This window comes from Heptranchias perlo, chromosome 6 (assembly GCF_035084215.1).
Source record: "Heptranchias perlo isolate sHepPer1 chromosome 6, sHepPer1.hap1, whole genome shotgun sequence".
NCBI classification, from domain to species: Eukaryota; Metazoa; Chordata; class Chondrichthyes; order Hexanchiformes; family Hexanchidae; genus Heptranchias; species Heptranchias perlo.
This window is the reverse complement of record NC_090330.1, coordinates 93764079-93785455: the sequence shown is the minus strand read 5'-3', so window position 1 is coordinate 93785455 and position 21377 is coordinate 93764079. Positions and strand designations below refer to the sequence as shown.

Here is a 21377-nt window from a genome sequence, read left to right as displayed (position 1 = left end):
CGGAGCAGAGAAGAGGAGGCCAGCCCTCCTGAGCACACACTGTTACCCGACCGTACTCTTGCAGATGCAATCTCAGAAGGTGGCACTCCATGTAATTTAGTTGCTCAGCTAGAGGGGTGTGCACTGGAAGATTTACCCAGCACAAGTGTGCAGGATAAAGGGCAGGGAGATAGGATGGCTCAGGAACCAGCTTGCCGGAGGGTGAGGTTGCAGAGGGCACAGATGCTGACTTCAAGGGCCTAGCCTTTAGAAGAAGACTGATGGCTTTTCATGACCAATTTCTCAGTACATTGGACTGTTTGTCAGCAAGCCTGCTCACAATATCGGTGAGCGTGGAGGAGTCCAGTTCCAACATGTGTTGGGTATTTGAGAAGGGCATGGAAACAATACAGTCAGCTGTGGAGCATGTGGTTAGCTGGATAGATTTTTGGACTCTAGGGGATATGGAGATCAGGCAGGAAAGTGGAGTTGAGTTTGGAGATCAGCCATGATCTGATTGAATGGCAGAGCAGGCTCGAGGGGCTGTATGGTCTACTCCTGTACCTATTTCTTATGTTCTTATGTTCTTATGAATGAACACTGCAGCAGGGATGGAGCTTCTGCTGATAGCTCTGACACCTTTGATGGAAGGTCAGACTACTGCCATTTTGGCTCTGGGTTCCAGCATTTCCTCTGGATTTCAGACCATGAAGGAGAGCATGGATAGAGGCATCCAAAGAGTCACATCATTCCTGCATTCTGCTCTCGTGCAGAGCTGTGAGGCTACTGAGGCGCTGAGATACGGCAGTCAGCAGTCAGGCCCTCTAAGGACTCCCACCATGGCCATCTCAAATACCCTCAGTGGAAGTTCAGCAGCCTTCCACCTCTCATGCTGTAGACATTGGGGAAGCAACTGATAGGAGCCCCAGAATAGGAAAATAAGCAAAGAAGACAGATACTAGGCATTTGCAATAGGGTGATCTTTATTTTTCAAACTTCACTGTAATCAATCATGAAATGAACTGTTATGAACAACTTTGTTATTGTGCAGCAGTTCCTTTGTATTGGTGTTGGCATACAACATGAGGGCATTCATCTGGTGAGTGTAAGATGCGGCTGTGATGTTGGAGGAACTGGTGGGGTGGTGGGGTGGGGGGGAGAGACAATGCAACATAACTATTTGTTTGTTATTTGCTGCCATAAAGCTCTGGCAGTATTGCTGGCCTTTGCTCTTTCTCTTCATCTTCAGTTTTCTGGACATCCACTTGCTCTTTCTGCTCCACTGCTTCCTCATGAAATGGCTCCAAGATTTGCTCCCTTTTGCAAGATGAAGTTATGAAGCATGCAGCACAGCACCACTGATCTGGAAGCTCCCTCGGGGTCGTACTGAAGGACGCCTCCAGACTTATCCAAGGAGCGGGACCTCTGTTTCAAGATGGAAATTGTTTACTCAATCATAGCTCGGGTTGGGCATGGATTTCACTGTCCCCAAGCAACCAGCCTGAAACCCTGAATGGTCTGGGTGGAAGAGAGGGGGATTGAGGACTGGCGCACGACAACAGCATCATAAGAACATAAGAAATAGGAGCAGGAGTAGGCCAATCGGCCCCTCGAGCCTGCTCCGCCATTCAATAAGATCATGGCTGATCTGATCCTAACCTCAAATCTAAATTCATGTCCAATTTCCTGCCCGCTCCCCGTAACCCCTAATTCCCTTTACTTCTAGGAAACTGTCGATTTCCGTTTTAAATTTATTTAATGATGTAGCTTCCACAGCTTCCTGGGGCAGCAAATTCCACAGACCTACCACCTTCTGAGTGAAGAAGTTTCTCCTCTCCTCAGTTTTGAAAGAGCAGCCCCTTATTCTAAGATTATGCCCCCCTAGTTCTAGTTTCACCCATCCTTGGGAACATTCTTACCGCATCCACCCGATCAAGCCCCTTCACAATCTTATATGTTTCAATAAGATCGCCTCTCATTCTTCTGAACTCCAATGAGTAGAGTCCCAATCTACTCAACCTCTCCTCATATGTCCGCCCCCTCATCCCCGGGATTAACCGAGTGAACCTTCTTTGTACTGCCTCGAGAGCAAGTATGTCTTTTCTTAAGTATGGAGACCAAAACTGTATGCAGTATTCCAGGTGCGGTCTCACCAATACCTTATATAACTGCAGCAATACCTCCCTGTTTTTATATTCTATCCCCCGAGCAATAAAAGCCAACATTCCGTTGGCCTTCTTGATCACCTGCTGCACCTGCATACTAACTTTTTGATCTTCTTGCACTGGGACCCCCAGATCATGATTACTACCAGGAAACTGGGCACAAACCTGCATGAAGTAGTGCCTGTTGTCACAAACCAGCTGGACGTTAAAGAGTGGAAGTCCTTCTTGTTGCTAACAGTTGCTAACACTATAGTTTATCCCATGTCTGTATTAAACATTAAACATTGAAATCAAAACAACACTAAAGCCTTGAATTTAACCCCTTGCACCCAAGGAGAACGGGGCATTTGAGGGGTTAAAATTGCAGCAGCCTTGTTACCTCCATGTTCGTGCCGCGCTCCCACCCACCATAATTTTAACTACTGGGTTTTGGGAGGGGCCATAGACACTCACTTCAGGCAGACGGCGGCCTCGTTAATATTAAAAAGTTGGTGTCCTGTGACGCAGTTAAGACCCCGATGTGATTTTAACTCAGGATCACGTGAGTTGCACTGAGTGCCGGAGACACCAGTGATACCCGGCAGCATACAGGAGCTGCGCCATTATGTCTCATTCAGCATATTCCTTGCAAATAAAATAATCTCCATGAAAAATTTTGCTGTTTCCTCTCTGATTTCCACACCGCAGAGTGACTGAAATCTGTAAGCTCAGCATAGCAACGGTATGACTTTAAAAATTGGGGCTTTGGTGTCTGTACATGTATAGTCCATTAGAAAAAGGTCTTATTTCACTGTAGCTGCAGTTTTATGATACTCTTAATACAGTGCTTTGAAAGGTGATGGAAGGGGCAGGGAATTAAGAGTACCAAATCATAGGTTTGAAAGTTACCAGAAAGGGAAAAACTGCTGAAGACAATGAAATACATTTTTATTAGCATTAAGTAACTGTGTACTGTCATATTGGTTTAAATTTAAAAGGGTTTGTCTTGACAGTTTAACGGTGATGCTTATGGTGAGCGAATTTTGTTACTGTCTAAAGCATATATTAACTTTTCCTAGGAAGAGAGAAATCTGAAACGTGAAGGAACAATATCTTCTTTACCATAAAACTTTTTAAAGCTGTTTAGATTACATTCTGTAGAATATTAGTTTGGTTACTTATGGGATTCTTTGAACTGTTATACATTACATTCAGATTATTGGAGGGCATTTATCCTGTGAGACTGTCCTATCCCCCAATATTCACCTTTCCCAGGAACCTGCATGGTGGCTGATGAGGGACAAGTGATAATCCCACAGATAGGGCTCATGACACCCACCGCAAACTCAACACTCCAGAGCAACACGTGTATAATCAAGGCAAGGGGACCACCAGGATCATTATTGAGGACACCATTGGGATGCTGAAGGAAAGGTTTAGGTGTCTTGAAAGGACTGTGGGCTCCCTTCAATGTGGACCACAAAGAGCCTCCCGCATTGTCCTGGTGTGCTGCTTCGCCACAACCTCACATTACAGAGAGATAGACTGAACAGATCTGATGCCATGTGAGATGACATCACATAGGCTGGAAGTGGACTCCGCCACACTTTCAGCTATACTTCTGAAACTCCTTGGCACGCCTTCCAATACCTGGTACAACTGTTTGTGTGAGACCAGCAGTTTTCTTTTCATAGCTGAGCCCTTGAAGTCTTCATCTCTGTCCTCATCAGCAGAGCTGGGAGGTGACCTCGCCCTCTGGCGAGCTCTGTTCTGGGCTGTCCCTCCCACCAGTATCTGCTGCTCTCCACTCGAGCTCAATGATTCACCATGTGCAGACTCCTCTAACTTGCTGTCTAACCCACGATTTGCGTCAATGTCTAAGCTGGAGGTTAAAGGGGATGGAGCATGAAGGAGTGATTCTTCTCCTCTGAGGTCTCTCCTACACAAAGCTCTTGATGCTGAGAAGGACCTAGAGGGAAGAGAAAAGGACATGAGTTAGGATGACACAGAGACTCTGGAGGTGATAGTCTTGAGAATGCAGCTTGAGGTTGTGAAGCTTGATGCACATTTGCTGAGGTGAATGAAGAGTTACATGTAAAATGCAAACACCTCTCTCAGATGAGCCACCAGTCTCGCCTTCCCCGATGATCATTACTCTGCCTGGTCCTGTGATCTCAAGGACTTCCTGCTCTGCCTGAGAGTGATGACGTTTCCAACTCCTCCACCCATCTTTTTCCTCTCCTTCGCATTAGGTGCTGTTTTGTCCTGCAGAAAGAGACGGTGAGAGTTAGTGAGCGGCAGTTGAAAAGGTAAGTGGAGATGTGTGGGGCTTGTGCATACAGTGGATGTGTTGGGAGGTGGAGAAGAAGCTAGATGGAGTAAGGATGGGGAGGTGATGAATGTAAATGGAAGAGTGTGTAATGTGAAGAGAGGAAGGAATGGTGGGAGGAGTTGATGGTTGTGCATGGTAGAATGTGAGAAGAGAATGGTGTTAGTGTGTGGTGTGAACAGAAGAAAGGAAGAGTATTTGGAATGAGAAGGAGAGGTTTTCAATGTGTCCTTGTGATTGTCTATTGAATGATATGATAGAATGGAGGGAATTGTTGGGAGTTGGAGTGAGGGGTTGAAAGGAGTGTTGTGAGGTGCTGCTGAGAGAGGTGGAGAGATGAAGAGCTGTACTCACAGCTGCTGCTCTTGTGAGGTCATTGAACTTCTTTCTACATTGAAGCCAGGTCCTAGGGGTGAAGTTGGTGCACTGACCTGTCGGTCTCTTCATTCTACTCCTGAAAAACTGTGACCCTGGAGATACTCCTACAGGTTGTGAGGAAGAGGATCTCCTCCATGTTCCCTCACTTCCTCTATTAGTACCTCCAGGGAGGCATCTGAAAAGTAGGGGGCAGACCTTCTACTCATAACAGCACCAAACAAATCCTTTAGAGTTGGACAATCAGAAACCCAAGCAAGGGATGCAACCTCGCTTTAAGAGTTGCAGCCCTGCTTTAAGTAGGCTTAGGTAATCGCGCCGAAATCAGGCTGTCTGATTCCCAACATATTAAGGAGAACAGCCCGTCACTCAAATGGTAATGAGGTCTGCGGTTTAAAATGGCCCAGGCCTCATGCCAGCGAACTTATCACGAGTGCTACCCACCCTCTCAGGGCGCAATCGTAACCCGAGTTAATATCGAGGCTTTCTACATTATAACAGTGACTACACTTCAAAAGTACATCATTGCCTGTAAAGTGCTTTGGGACACCTAAGGTCATGAAAAGTGCTACATAAATGCATGTCTTTCTTTTTCTTTCTTATGATTTCTTAGTTTGCCAAGATTATACTTTAGTGAGAAATAATAAGTCCATGTAAGTTAGTTTGAATAAATAGGATCGATATAATTAAATCCATTTTGTAAAAACTTGAAACATGAATACATTTTATATACTGCTTATAACTATTATTGGAAAATGAAATAAAATGCTTCATTTAAATTCACACAATAAATTCAATCCTGTGGAGCAAAAATGTTACTGAGCCATGAGGTTCCATCCTTGCAACAGTCCTGCAAACACCACCAACAAAATCACATGCTTCATAGCAGTTCACCTTTCATGCGTTCAAGCAAAAAATGCAGTACATAAATAACAACGCATAATCCAGCAGAAAACCACGATGCACATACAATACCTCCTTCCCCCATCTGTATCCCAAGTGGGGCCCAGACTGACAACATGATACTTTATTGGCTCTACCCCTTAGCACAGGGCCTATAATGGCCTATAATGTTGCCAAGAAGAGTAATAAGCCTGTGGATTGGGAGAGTTTTAGAAACCAACAAAGGACGACCAAAAATTTGATAAAAAGGGAGAAAATAGAATATGAAAGTGAATTAGCAAGAAATATAAAAACGGATTGTAAGAGCTTCTACAAGTAAGTAAAAAGGAAGAGAGTAGCAAAAGTAAACATTGGTCCCTTAGAGGCCGAGACAGGAGAAATTATAATGGGGTCTCAGGAAATGGCAGATGTGTTAAACAAATATTTTGTATCTGTCTTCACAGTAGAAGAGACAAAATGCATACCAAAAGTAATGGGGAACCAAGGGGTAAATGAGAGTGAGGAACTTAAAAGAATTAATATTACTAGAGAAAAAGTACTGAACAAACTAATGGGACTAAAAGTCGACAAATCCCTGGACCTGATGGCCTACATCCTAGGGTTCAGAAAGAGGTGGCTGCAGAGACAGTGGAAGCATTGGTTATGATCTTCCAAAATTCTCTAGATTCTGTAACAGTCCCAGTGGACTGGAAGGTAGCAAATGTTACCCTGCTATTCAGGAAGGGAGGAAGAGGGAACTACAGGCCAGTTAGCCTGACATCGGTTGTCGGGAAAGTGCTGGAATCCATTAGTAAGGAAGTGGTGACGGGGCACTTAGAAAATCATAATATGATTAGGCAGAGTCAACATGGTTTTATGAAAGAGAAATCGTGTTTGACAATTTTATTAGAGTTTTTTTAGGATGTAACTAGCAGGGTAGATAAAGGAGAACCAGTGGATGTAGTTTATTTGGATTTTCAAAAGGCATTCGATAAGGTGCCACACAAAAGGTTGTTACACAAGGTAAGGGCTCATGGGGTTGGGAGTAATATATTAGCATTGATAGAGGATTGGTTAATGGACAGAAAACAGAGAGTAGGAATAAACGGTTCATTCTCAGGTTGGCAGGCTGTAATTAGTGGGGTACCGTAAGGATCAGTGCTTGGGCCTCAGCTATTTACAATCTATATTAATGACTTAGGTGAAGGGACTGAGTGTAATGTATCCAAATTTGCTGACGATACAAAGCTAGGTGGGAAAGTAAGCTGTGAGGAGGACACAAAGAGTCTGCAAAGGGATATAGACAGATTAAATGAGTGGGCAAGGTGGCAGAAGGATTATAATGTGGTGAAATGTGAGGTTATTCACTTTGGTAGGAAGAATAGAAAAACAGAATATTTTTTAAATGGTGAGAAACTGTTAAATGATAATGTTCAGAGAGACTTGGGTGTCCTCGTACAAGAGCTTTGTGCAAGGCTTCAGTGAGACCTCACCTGGAGTACTGTGTACAGTTTTGGTCTCCTTATCTGAGGAACGATATACTTGCCTTAGAGGCGGTGCAACGATGGTTCACTAGATTAATTCCTGGGAAGAGAGCGTTGTCCTATGTAAGAGAGGTTGAGTAGAATGGCCTATACTCTCTGGAGTCTAGTAGAATGAGATTAAGATTATGAGGGGGCTTGATAGGGTCGATGCTGAGCAATTGTTTCCCCTGGCTAGAAAGTCTAGAATTGCCCAGGTATGCCCTGTCCACAAAAAGCAGGACAAATCCAATCTGGCCAATTACCGCCCCATCAGTCTACTCTCAATCAGCAGCAAAGTGATGGAAGGTGTCGTCAACAGTGCTATCAAGCGGCACTTACTCACCAATGACCTACTCACCGATGCTCAGTTTGGGTTGGGTTCCGCCAGGACCACTCGGCGCCAGACCTCATTACAGCCTTGGTCCAAACATGGACAAAAGAGCTGAATTCCAGAGGTGAGGTGAAAGTGACTGCCCTTGACATCAAGGCTGTATTTGACCGAGTGTGGCACCAAGGAGCCCTAGTAAAACTGAAGTCAATGGGAATCAGGGGGAAAACTCTCCAGTGGCTGGAGTCATACCTAGCACAAAGGAAGATGGTAGTGGTTGTTGGAGGCCAATCATCTCAGCCCCAGGGCATTGCTGCAGGAGTGCCTCAGGGCAGTGTCCTCGGCCCAACCATCTTCAGCTGCTTCATCAATGACCTTCCCTCCATCATAAGGTCAGAAATGGGGATGTTCGCTGATGATTGCACAGTGTTCTGTTCCATTCGCAACCCCTCAGATAATGAAGCAGTCCGAGCCCGCATGCAGCAAGACCTGGACAACATCCAGGCCTGGACTCATAAGTGGCAAGTAAAATTCGCACCAGACAAGTGCCAGGCAATGACCATCTCCAACAAGAGAGGGCCTAACCACCTCCCCTTGACATTCAACAGCATTACTATGGCCGAATCCCCCACCATCAACATCCTGGGGGTCACCATTGACCAGAAACTTAACTGGACCAGCCATATAAATACTGTGGCTACAAGAGCAGGTTAGAGGCTGGGTATTCTGCGGCGAATGACTCACCTCCTGACTCCCCAAAGCCTTTCCACCATCTACAAGGCACAAGTCAGGAGTGTGATGGAATACTCTCCACTTGGCTGGATGAGTGCAGCTCCAACAACACTCAAAAAGCTCGACATCATCCAGGACAAAGCAGCCCGCTTGATTGGCACCCCATCCACCACCCTAAACATTCACTCCCTTCACCACCGGCGCACTGTGGCTGCAGTGTGTACCATCCGCAGGATGCACTGCAGCAACTCGCCAAGGCTTCTTCGACAGCACCTCTCAAACCCACGACCTCTACCACCTAGAAGGACAAGAGCAGCAGGCACATGGGAACAACACCACCTGCACGTTCTCCTCCAAGTCACACACCATCCCGACTTGGAAATATATCGCCGTTCTTTCATCGTCGCTGGGTCAAAATCCTGGAACTCTCTTCCTAACAGCACTGTGGGAGAACCTTCACCACACAGACTGCAGCGGTTCAAGAAGGCGGCTCACCACCACCTTCTCAAGGGCAATTAGGGATGGGCAATAAATGCCGGCCTCGCCAGTGACGCCCACATCCCATGAATGAATAAAAAAAACTAGAGGGCATAGTCGCAGGATAAGGGGTCGGCCATTCAAGACTGAGATGAGGAGGAATTTCCTCACCCAGAGGGTTATGAATCTTTGGAATTCTCTCCCCCAGGGGTGGATGCTGAATCATTGAATATATTCAAGGCTGAGATCGATAGATTTTTGCACTCTTGGGTAATCAAAGGATATGGGGATCTGGCGGGAAAGTGGAGTTAAGGTCAAAGATCAGCAGTGATCTGATTGAAATGGCGTAGCAGGCTCAAGGGGCCTTATGGCCTAGTCCTGCTCCTATTTCTTATGTTCTTATATGTTCTTACATGAATGTCAAATTAGGTTTATTAGTAGTTTTTACTGCAACAAATCCTCTGCCACAACAGGGGGAAGAAATATGCACAATGTACAATATATATGCTTGCTTATGATGGTAATTCGCAGATAATGGTCAGCTGGGTAAAAACACAGCCCAGAGCAAAGGATAGAGATGTTAAGCAGCTGGAACCAAATGGAACCTTACAAGTTATAATTTTAATTTCAATGCTGCCCTTGTGATTTTCTATTTGAAATTAGGTTTTACCATTTTTTTAATGTTATTTATCTTCCGTGAAGCTAGCAGTCGTCAGATGAACTGCATTAACCTGATATGTATCTGTCTCATCAAATGGCTCTGGACCCACTAATTGCAGTTTCAATCTGTTGTGCAATCATTAATGCTTTTTCAAGAGTTGTGTCGCCCTCAAGAAGTAATCGTTCACAGATATGACTTGGACATGTTTTCCACTAACTGGTTCTTAATCATTTTATCTGTCGTGCCCCAGATTTGCGTGACATGACTTGTTCCCTCAAGGCTGCTAAACAGTGATCAGCAGACAAACCAATGTCTCCACAGTGTGCCATTCAGTCATGACATTTATTTTTGGAACAAAGAATGCCTCGAGTGTAGTCAGTCAGAGCACCTGTGCAAGTCATTTTATCATAGCAAGGTGTAATAAATGCTTTGACCTCTGTATCCAGGCAGTGAATTAACAAATACAGAGGCGGACTTTCATCTTAAGGTCGAAGTCAGTTCTAAATGGTTAAGAACTGATGCAAATTGTGCCCAAAAGCCTAACTGCAGATATTGCTCAATTCTTCAGTGTAAATTCATAATTATTCATTGCACTCGGTACAGACTCATATGGGTCTGGGACTGACCTGAGTGATGGGAGAGGTAAATTATGTGTAGGTCAAATTTAAAGGGATGTTGACAATTAAAGGGGAGTGTTACATTTAGGGGAAACAAAAATTCAGAAAACGTTTGGAAAACATTAAGAGGCATCTCAACCCATCATCATCCTTTGCCAAGGCTGAAGGAGAAAGGGATTAAGATATTGCTGGAAAAAATAAAGGGAAAAGGATCTGATCCAAGAGTTTACAAGTAAATGAGGAAGAAGCTCAGTACCTGACCCCATGTTTGGTTGCTGCTGAAACTGAGGTGATGCTGCATGATGTGCTTCTGCGGAGGCTTGTTCAACATGCCTCACGGCACATAGGTCAGCATTGCAGGATGTCTGCACGAGGCTGTAGCCAAATTTCAGACAGTTTCCCTGCATTTGCCAGTCCTCTGCTGCTTAGTAGCCACAACTTGTAAGAAGACAAGCCCCCACAGTGATTGGTAGGGAGGTTAGCCAGGGCCTGCAAAAATGATTGCTGGTTTCTTGACAGCTGCGGCCAATCAGCCAACACTGGCTCTTGATCGCTCTGGAATGCCTTCCTTCATGCACTCCATTTGGCCCATCGAGTCCGTGCCGGCTCTATGCAAGAGCAATCCAGCTAGTCCCACTCCCCCTCCCTATCCCTGAAGCCCTGCAATTTTTTTCCTTTCATTTCCTTATCCAGTTCCCTTCTGAAGGCCATGATTGAATCTACCTCCACCACCCCCCTGGCAGTGCATTCCAGATCCTAACCACTCGCTGTGTAAAAAAGGTTTTCCTCAACCAATACCACTAAAATGGCATGCACGTCCCGATGATGCGAATTCAGGCAAGTAAAAATGGTGGGGTGCGGGTACATGGTGCAAATCTCTTCTCCACCATCTTAAGCACCCCTCCCCCCACCCCGCCTCACCGCCACACACACTGTTCACACCGGGCACAGGCGGTTGAAATTGGCCCTCATGATTCCTGAGTTTCTGGACGTGCACTTAACATTCTGCATGTCTGCCAGTAGTAGAATGGAGCCTGGAATTCCAAAACCCTTTTTAAGTAGGTTAATGAATCCCCTGTCTGCTTCCAGTGCTCGCCCCAAATCCCATTGGAAAATCGGACAGAAATCAGAAGAAACATACTTTGATCCTGTTTCCCAGTTCATTATGCCCCATTTGTAATGGACACCAAAATTGAGGCCATTGTTTCCTTTCAAGTGTCAGCTAGCACATTCACCTCTAAGTCAGAAACTCCTTGGTTTAAGCCCTACTTCAGGACTTGAGCGCATGATCTCGGCTGACAATTTCGTGCAGTTCTGAGGGAATGCTGCACTCTCGGAGGTGCTGTTTTTCTGATGAGACGTTAAACTGAGGTCCCGTCTGCCCTCTCAGGTGGACTTGAAAGATCCTTGGCACTATTTGTAGAAGAATAGGGGAGTTCTATATTTATCCCTCAACCAATACCACTAATTCAGTGGTCATTTTTCTCATTGCTGCTTGTTTGCAAATTGTGTGCAAATTATCTGTGAGCAAATTGGCTGCTGCATTTCCATCTATTGCAACAGTGACTACACTTCAAATGTAATTCATTGGCTGTAAAGTGCTTTGGGACGTCCTGAGGTCATGAAAGGCAATATAAAAATGCAAGTTCTTCTTTCTTTCTTTCTAACAGGATTTATGTCTGTGTAAGCCGACTTTAAGCAATTTTCAAACATTGCCATTCAGCTTTAAATGTAATTTTTGGTTCATTTAGACATGCATGAGAGGAATTAATGGCTGAATTGAATTATGAGCCATTCTTGTCACCACAAAGCTGTTCAAGATCTAGTGAAAAATAAAGAAACTCAAACTGTCAAATCAAGGCCAGACACAAGAAAGTTTAATATCTTGATCAAATGTTTGATCTCAGAAAAGCTATTAGCCTCAATGACATGGCCATTTGTGTATCTGAGGAATGCACTACTCTGCTGTATTATTTGCAAGCACTGTTCGTAGTATTATAGTATCATAGTAGGTACAACATAGGAGGAGGCCTTTTGGCCCATCGTGCCTGTGCCGGCTCTTTGACAGAGCTATCCAATTCTCATTCCCCTGCTCTTTCCCCATAGCCCTGTAAATATTTTCCCTTCAAGTATTTATCTAATTCCCTTTTGAAAGTTACTATTGAATCTGCTTCCACTACCCATTCAGGCAGTGCATTCCAGATCATTACAACTCGCTGCGTAAACAATGTTTTCCAATGTCACCTCTGGATCTTTTGTCGATCACCTTAAATCTGTGTCCTTTGGTTACCTTTCTGCCACTGGAAACAGTTTCTCCTTATTTAGTCTATCAAAACAGTACATGATTTGGAACACCTCTATCAAATCTCCCCTTAACCTTCTCTGTTCTAAGGAGAACAATCCCAGCTTCTCCAGTCTCGACACATAACTGAACTCCCTCATCCCTGGTACCATTCTAGTAAATCTCTTTTGCACCCTCTCTAAGGCCTTGACATCCTACCTAAAGTGTGGTGCCCAGAATCGAACACAATACTCCAGATGAGGCCTAACCAGTGTTTTATATAGGTTTAGCATAACTTCCTTGCTTTTGTATGCTATGTCTCTATGAATAAAGCCCAAGATCCCACATGCTTTCTCAACAGCCTTCTCAACTTGTGCTGCCACCTTCAAAGATTTGTGTATGTGCACCCCAGGTCTCTCTATTCCTGCACCCCCTTTAAAATTGTAGCATTTAGTTAATATTGCCTCTCCTCATTCTTTCTACCAAAATGCATCACTTCATACTTCTCTGTGTTAAATTTCATCTGTCATGTATCTGCCCATTTCACCAGCTTGTCTATGACCTCCTGTAGTCTGTTACTATCCTCCACATTGTTTACTACATTTCTGAGTTTCATGTCATCTACAAACTTTGAAATTATACCCTCTATATCCAAGTTCATGTCATTAATATATATCAAAAAGAGCAGTGGCCCTCATACTGACCCCTGGGGAACACTACTGTATAATTCTCTCCAGTATGAAAAACAACCATTCACCACTACTCTCTGCTTTCTGTCCCCTAGCCAATTTTGTATCCATGCTGCCACTGTCCCTTTAATCCCATGGGCTTTAATTTTGTTAACAAGTCCATTATGTGGTACTTTATCAAATGTCTTTTGAAAGTCCATATACACATTTTTTTTTATTATTCGTTCATGGGATGTGGGCGTCGCTGGCGAGGCCGGCATTTATTGCCCATCCCTAATTGCCCTTGAGAAGGTGGTGGTGAGCCGCCTTCTTGAACCGCTGCAGTCCGTGTGGTGAAGGTTCTCCCACAGTGCTGTTAGGAAGGGAGTTCCAAGAGTTTGACCCAGCGACGAAGAAGGATCGGCGATATATTTCCAAGTCAGGATAGTGTGTGACTTGGAGGGGAACATCAAACTGCATTACCCTCATCAAACCTCTCCTTTGTTATTCAAGTATAAAGCAGCAAATCTGCCATCCTGTGCTCACCATCATCTACACCTGCAGACTTTCAGCAGGGTTCAAAGGATAGTCATTAGGAGCAGGAAACAGTTCTCATTATTCCCCCCCCCCCCCCGCCATACACACTAAACCAAGCACAGTGAGTCCAACTGTCACACTCCTACCACTGGCCCTACTTAGATAAGCTGAGGTAGCTCAAACTGGGAGAGGGGTTGAAAAATCTTAATGACAGAAATTCTTATCAGTTTGTATCGCTGGATCAAGAAAAAAACTGGTCACCTTGTGATGGTCACATACTGATGGCCTAGAACTGGTGTGATTCTTGCATTGCTCGGTAAGAAGCTCCAAACTAGCTCTCGAGCCTTTCATCGGGTGCAGCATCCTAACCTCATGGATGACTGGAATCTCACAGGCTGTACGTGAACAATTTCACTACATGTTCTCCAGGTGAACAAGACTCTGTGCTGGAAGAACTCTATCAGAAAATGTACCCAAGCTAGACAAATGGTGCATTGAAGTCAACACTGAAAAAAAATCAATGACCGAGAAATTGGATCGCGCAGTGAACATTTTACAGGTGCTTAAGTGTCCAATGTGGTGGGTGGCGTGCACATGTTGATTTTGCACTGAAAATGATTGTTTCTAACTGTACTCTGTTGTTATGCCATCTACTCATTAAAGGAAAAACACCAGTGGGAATAGAAAAAATTGTTGGGGCTACAGTCAGAAACTGCAAATGGTCAAATATATTATACACTTTAATGTTCCAAATATTTTATATTTCTTATATTTCCTAGAATTTTAATATCTACTTTCTGTCAAGGCCATTACATCAGCACTGTGATGTATGTTGATATACTATTATTATTGGCAAATAGCCACAGAAATGTCTGTTGTTTTTTGGTCTACATCAATGCAGTTTCCACAACATCCTATACTACTATGGAGCTGGCAACATGTAAATTCCTTTTAATGCTACATGATGGGTGCTGTCAGTGGCATTTTATTATAATTGTGATGCTGAGAAAGTGTAACAGAAATGTATTACTTATTACTAAAGCAAAAAAGCATATGATGAAGAACTTTGCAAATTGATTGATAATAGGAAACAGAGAGAAGTTATTGATAGTATTCGTTCCAACTGTATATCTATGATCATTTGAGTCTGTTATGGATTGTGTCTTTGACTGTTTGAGGATCATAATATTTATTTGTGACAAACAGCAAAATACAGTAGATGCTGGAACCACTCAGCAGGCCAGTCAGCATCTGTTGAGAGAAGAGATAAGCTACCATTTCAGGGGTAGACCCTTGATCTGAGTGATGTAAGTAGAATGTCACATGTAGTGGTGCTATTAAATAGTCCAATAGAGGTTTGTGCCTGTGCTCTCCCACAAAACTGAATTCCCAATTTTTGCTGTGATTCTTCCAGGGACCCTACAAGGAGAATGGGAAAATCAGAGAGCTGGAAGTAAGTTATTCATCTACACTTGGGTGATTTGAATAAATTAGGAATAGAATAACTTTTAAAAAGGAGTGACTACATAGATACCAAGTTGGGCATGCCCCAAAGATAAGACCATCAAGTTATTTAATGAACAGTTGAATGGCAAACATCATTTACTATTGGAAAATCTAAGGTGATGAATATTAGTGCTAAATTACATAGCTGAAATTCTTTGAGATATTTGGCCAAATTGCAGTGTAGGAGATTACAATTTCAAAGATGGATCTTCTAAATTTCCTGCCTGCTGGTTCAGATGTAACAGTTCAAGGTTTATTTACCGTCTTGAATTTCACTTAAAAGCATTTATTATTCTTCATAATATATTATATTTATCATCTGTGAGGTGTCTATTATTTTCATATAGTATCATGGCCCAGACTTGCTGTTGCAAGACATCTAACGGCCTCTGCCATTAATTAGACTTGCCCTTGCACGTTTAGATTTTTAATTTTTTTGCGTGGCAAGTTGCAGAAGGTGCGAGCTGATAACGTCGCAGTGAGGGAAACAGGGCATCTGGGACCTGAGTGAATAGGGAAAGCAACTGGGTGTCTCCTTAACCAAACAGAGTGGGGAGGATTGGAAAATTAATAGCGAGAGGACTGAGAAGGAAGTGTAAATTAGAGTGGGTGAATTCAATGTCAAATCAGGTACAGAAATAGAAACAAAGAGAGAGAAAGAAAGATTGGATTAAGAGCGAGAGAAGGAAAAAGTAAAAAAAAAATTTTACATTTTTAAAATCTCCAACAATTAAAACCTGAAAGAATGAGGCTCCACGCTTGTAATAGTTAATTTTCAGTGCCAGAGAGGTAGTTTGGCAATAATTAACAATTAGCACATCGTTAGAAGGGTACGTAAACTGGAATGGACAAGACTTAACTTTCTGTGGTGGGTTTAGTTCGTATCTACTGTGCAAATACAGCAACTTTACGCCATTCAATGCATTTCAATGTGAGGCAGAGAGCAAGATCCTGTTTCTGCGAAACTAATGATGGAGCAGCGCAACTCGGACAGCAACTTTTGGATATTTGCGTTTAACTGCACATCTGCTCATTGCCTGAAGTTGTCGTACCGTTTGCGCATAAATAACGGCAAGTGCCATTGGCCTCATCGTTATTTTGAGAGCAAAATCTGGCCTCATATTCAAATACAAAAACACACAAAATGGGGTATAAAAGATTTTATAGTATTCTCTAAAGTGTTTCAGAACTTGAGCAATAAAAATTATTAGATCCATAATCTGCCTTAATCCTATAAAGCTCATTATTATCTCTTCTATTGAAGATCTGCTTCATAATGCTATTCAATATATTCATTTAGATTATAAAGCAATATAAAGTAAATTTGTGTTCTATAAAGTTCCATGGAACTGGTTAAGAAAACGGTAATGTTTGTTGAACATTTTTACATTTGAATGTTATGTAGAAATACAGCCCTGGTCCACACACACAACCCAATGCCACAATACAATTAGCTAATGTCCAATTTTATTTGTGTTAGTTACTTCGGTCAAAACATTTTACCTGTTGATCTTGGCTTTATGGAGAATATGGAGTGGAGTTGCCCGATTCAGAGATTTACCTTTCTGGCTTCACTGTCCAAACAAGTGAAAATAAAAGATGTTGGATTTGTTTAAATTGCACCAGAGGTTAGTGAACAAAGGGGCCTCGATTTTAATCACCCCCTCCTCCCCCGCCCCCACCGATGGGAGGAGAGGGTCAGGCGAGGGGTTAAAATATTGAAATCGAACAACCCGACCAACCCGCCCCCAATCCGCCATGCTCGTACCCACCACGATATTAACATTGACGATTATTGGGGCCAACGAGTCTCCCACTATGGAGATCTGGGAGGCTCACAAACATATTTAAATAGGGGTCCTATAATGCAATTAAGGCCCTAAATTAAATTTATCTACTGCAGCACAAGTTTCCCATAGGTTGGCAAGGGATGCTCTAATAGCTTGTAGGTTCAGTTAGATTGATGTCAATTGGACCCTCTCGTGCAACCATACCCCCTCGCACAAACAGTCCTGTAACCTTTAATCCACTTCTTCCACATCCCACAAGTTGTGACTGTCACGACATATCTCCACCCTCCGCACCTATTAAATGAAAACCGGACTGTGAAATTACCATTCAATTATGGGGCACACGGGAATGGTTTTGATTACAAACGTTTTAATGTGTTCCAGAAATTACATTATAAAATACAAAATAACGAAACACCCATGTGTTAACCCTTGGAGATCAATATAGCCTTCCCCTTTCTATCCCTACCACTTTTACGTGTTGCTACTCCAGTGGCCGTCTGCTAACCTTTCCTGACTTAGTCAGGTCATTGAACCATTTGCAGCACTGAATCCACGACCTGAGGGTCACACTCCTGCTGCTCACTTCTTCTGCCACTTTCACTCAGGCCTTTTTCATGGTGGCAAAAGGTTTCTTTTTTCTGCTACTGGGAAGCAGCACCTCCCTCTTGAACCCTTACAGCGCCCAACAGAAGATCAGGGGAAGCAAGGGGGAAACCTTCGCTCTTTCACAGCCATCTCATAATTCCCCTTCTTCTTTCATCTCTGTAGAAACCTCCTAACCTCCCCTTCCGTATCAGTGCTGTACTGGGTCTTTAAATAGGTGCCGGGAAATTGCGTTGTGTGGGTCAGCGACATGGTCGCTGGAGCGTAGTGGAGACGCTGAACCCAGAAGTAATATTCAAATGAGGCCTAGCCATTAAAATCTGCTTCCCTGTCACGCGATGTTGCAGGCCCGACGCCCATTATTGCCACCACCCACCCACCCTCCCCTCACGCTGCATTCCCGTCTCCGTGTTAATGTCGGAGTCAGGATGCCTAAAAACCTCATTGTCCTTGAAATTGAATGTTTTATGTTGACTGTTCTCCTCCGAAAAGCACCACTGGTAAATCAACACTGATTTAGCTTCTTTCAGATGTTGTTTACCTTTACTTTATTACCAGCCATGCTACTTTATATTTTGAAAATGTATTGCTCCTACGTTAATAGTTCATGTATTACAAAAGGGCAATGAACAATACAATGTAAAACAATGGCTCAAATAATTACTCATAAACAATAGTGGATACTGACAAAAAATAATTGTCTTGAATTTCAACAAGCGGTGTAGTAACAAATCAAATTCTACTTATACACAACTTTTTCTTATTTGAAGAATGTAGATTCAAATCTTAAAACATTATTTCAGCACATAATCAAAACTGATACTCTAGTGCAATACTGAGTACTGCATTGTCAGAGGTATGTCCTTCAAATGAGATATTAGAAGAGTGGCCGATTGGCCTATTCTGATAGTTCAGGTGGGCATTAAAGATCCCACAGCACCATTCAATCAAGAGTAGGGAGTTGTCCTGACCAATATTCCTCCCTCTTCCAAAACCATCAAAAGCAAATTAATAGATCATTCAGCTCATTGTCATTTGTGACATTTTGTGGTGTGCAAAATGGCTGGTGTGATTGCCTCCATAACCACACTCACATTTCAAAGTAATTTATTGTATGTGAAGCACTTTGAGACATTTCTGAGATGTGACAAGTTGGCATATCAATGCACTATAGTAAAAATGTCTTGTAAACTGTTTACTATTTGATAGTGAAACAAAACATAATATTAAAACAGTTATTGAATTATAGAATCATAGGGTTTGATTTTAACTTGGAAAAACAGGTGGGCTGGGGACCCGCCCCCAACCCGCCCACTTCTACTTTTAAAGGAGGTGGGTTGAGGAGCTGGTGACCAATCGGCTCTCAGGAGGCCGGCTGGTCATTAAAAGTTTTCAAAGAGGCCACAGGCCTCCATTTTTACAGATTTTTTGTTTTTAACCCCTGGTGTCCATGATTCCCGGGCCTTCTGTTTCACGCCGCGTGAGAGGAGGCGAGAAGGTCTGAAACAGTATTAAGTGCCTCTATCGTATTGCTTGTAGGCCCGGAGGAGCAGGAGTGCTTCCCCCAGGCACAACAAACCTAAATGCAGTGAACGCCCCCCCCTTCCACGATCTCCGACCCACTCTCACAATTTCCCACCCCACAATCTCCGACCCCCCTTATGATCTATGACACCCCCAACAATCTCTGACCTGCCCGCCCATGATCTATGCCCACCTACAATCTCCGATCCCCCACGTTCTCCGACCCCCCCATGATCTCCGACCCCTGTGATGACCCCTGACCCTGACCCCCCCCCCCATGATTGCCCCCCCCGCTCCTTGGTGGCTGACCCTTCCCAATGACTGAGCATTCTGATGACTGAAACCGCCTGCCCGGTGACTTCCCCCTCCCGATGACTGACACCCCTCCCGATGACTGACTCCCTCGATGATCCCCGATGATTAACACGCCCCCCAATGAGTCACCCCCAGGTGACCTCTGACCCCCCCAATGACCCCCGATGCCTGAGCCCCCCATCGATGACTCCTGACGCCCCCCTCCGATGACCCCCCCCCATATAACGCTTACCTTTTTATGTCCTTTCCCTGGCTGCTCTCCCATCCGACATAGCCAGCTTATCAATCAGGCTGGTTTGTCGGGCGGGAAACATACAAAAAAAAAATGTCCTTAGGTCAAAATCGTAAGGTCATCCGGGAGACCCGTATTTCCCGGTTTCCTGTTAGGAATTCCACCCAGCCCCCACTGCCTCCTTCCCGGCTCCCTGATAAAATCACGCCCATAGATTCGTACAGCACAGAAGGAGGCCATTCGGCTCATCGTGTCTGTGCCGACTCTTTGAAAGAGCTGTCCAATTAGACCCCCTCCCCTGCTCTTTCCCCATAGCCCTGCCAATTTTTTTTCGTTTTAAGTATATATTCTATTCCCTTTTGAAAATTACTATTGAATCGCTTCCACCACACTTTCAGGCAATGCATTCCAGATCATAACAACTCACTGAGTAAAAACATTTCTCCTCATCTCCTCCCTGGCATTTTTGCCAATTATCTTAAATCTGTGTCCTTTGGTTACTGACCGTCCTACCAGTCGAAACAGTTTCTTCTTTTCTACTCTATCAAAATCCCTCATAACTTTGAACATCTCTAATAAATCTCTCCTTAACCTCTTTGCTCTAAGGAGACCAATCCCAGCTCCTCTGGTCTCTCCACATAACTGAATTCCCTCATCCCTGGTACAATTCTGGTTAATCTCCTTTCCACCACCTCCAAGGCCTTGACATCCTTTCCAAAGTGTGGGGTCCGATATTAGGAGGGAGGCGGGTTGGCAGCGGGGGGGGGTCGACTGGGCGCGTGGGTAATGCGCCCAGTGAATTCGGGGTGCTCCGCACGCGATCGCAAGTAAACTGAAGCCACTAACCTTGGCTTCCGGGTTTCGCGCTGGAAAGCTGTGCAGCGGGTGGACTGCGCACCCGCATTATAGGCTGTCAGCTGGAGGAGCCCTATTTAAAGGGGCAGTCCTCCACTGACTGATGCTTCAGAAAGGAGCCAAAATTACAGCATGGAGCAGCCCAGGGGGAAGGCTGCTCCCAGGTTGAATGATGCCTCACTCCAGGTCCTACTGGATGGGGTGAGGAGGAGGGGAAGGACAGAGATTTTCTCCCCGCTGGACGGGAGGAAATGGCCTGCCTCTGCCACCACGAAGGCCTGGCTCGAGGTGGCAGAGGATGTCACCAGCACCACCAACATATCACACATTATCATCGTCGTGCTCGTGGTCGTAGTTGTCATGGTCATTAACATTCTACTCCCTGCCCGTACACCGATACTGAAAATCACATCAAAGAGGATCTGCCAGATGTTAGCCAGGTGAGATTTTCAATGAAAATGTAAGATGATACAATCTTGCAGGTAAAATGCTTTTCAACATTTCCTATTGCTGTAGTATTCATTTTGAAATGACTTGTGAATCTTGAAGTTCTCTCCGTAAGCCAGAATTAACAAATCTGATTTAAAACGTTTTTGTTCAATAAATTGTAAGTTGGTATCATTTTTTTAGAGATGTAGGGGGGAATTTGAACCTCCCCACGATGGGCGGGAGAGGGTCGAGGGGTGGGATTAAATCAGTAAATATGTGAAACCCGACCCCAACCCTTTGCAAATGTGTCTACTTCCGGTTTAATCACGGCGGGTTCGAGTAAATCGTTCTGGAGAGGCGGGTTCATAATTATAATATGTTAATGAAGCCCCGTTCCTCAGATTTTGGGAGCCATCTGAATTTAACGGCTGTGGGCTGGGTTTCCCGAGCCCTGGGAAACCCGACAGCTAAAGGAGGTGGGAGTTGACAGATCGAGCAGGCAAGTTCTTTTTAAAGCACTGCTTGTGGCCCAGGAGGAGCAGAAGCGTTTCCCACGGCCTCTCAAGCAAATCTTCTTTGGCGGTCTG

General features: G+C 44.2%; 1 long non-coding RNA gene across 4 annotated transcripts in view; it reads right to left on the bottom strand.

Moving 5' to 3' along the window:
• Window positions 1-944: 944 nt before the first annotated feature.
• The window catches only part of LOC137323088 (uncharacterized), a 247437-nt gene continuing 227004 nt past the window's right edge, over window positions 945-21377 (bottom strand). For all 4 annotated transcript variants that reach the window (XR_010963299.1, XR_010963302.1, XR_010963301.1 and 1 more), the window contains 2 exons: window positions 4233-4388; window positions 945-4092 (listed from right to left, as the gene is read on the bottom strand). This is a non-coding gene — a long non-coding RNA (uncharacterized lncRNA). The remainder of the gene's footprint in view (window positions 4093-4232; window positions 4389-21377) is intronic.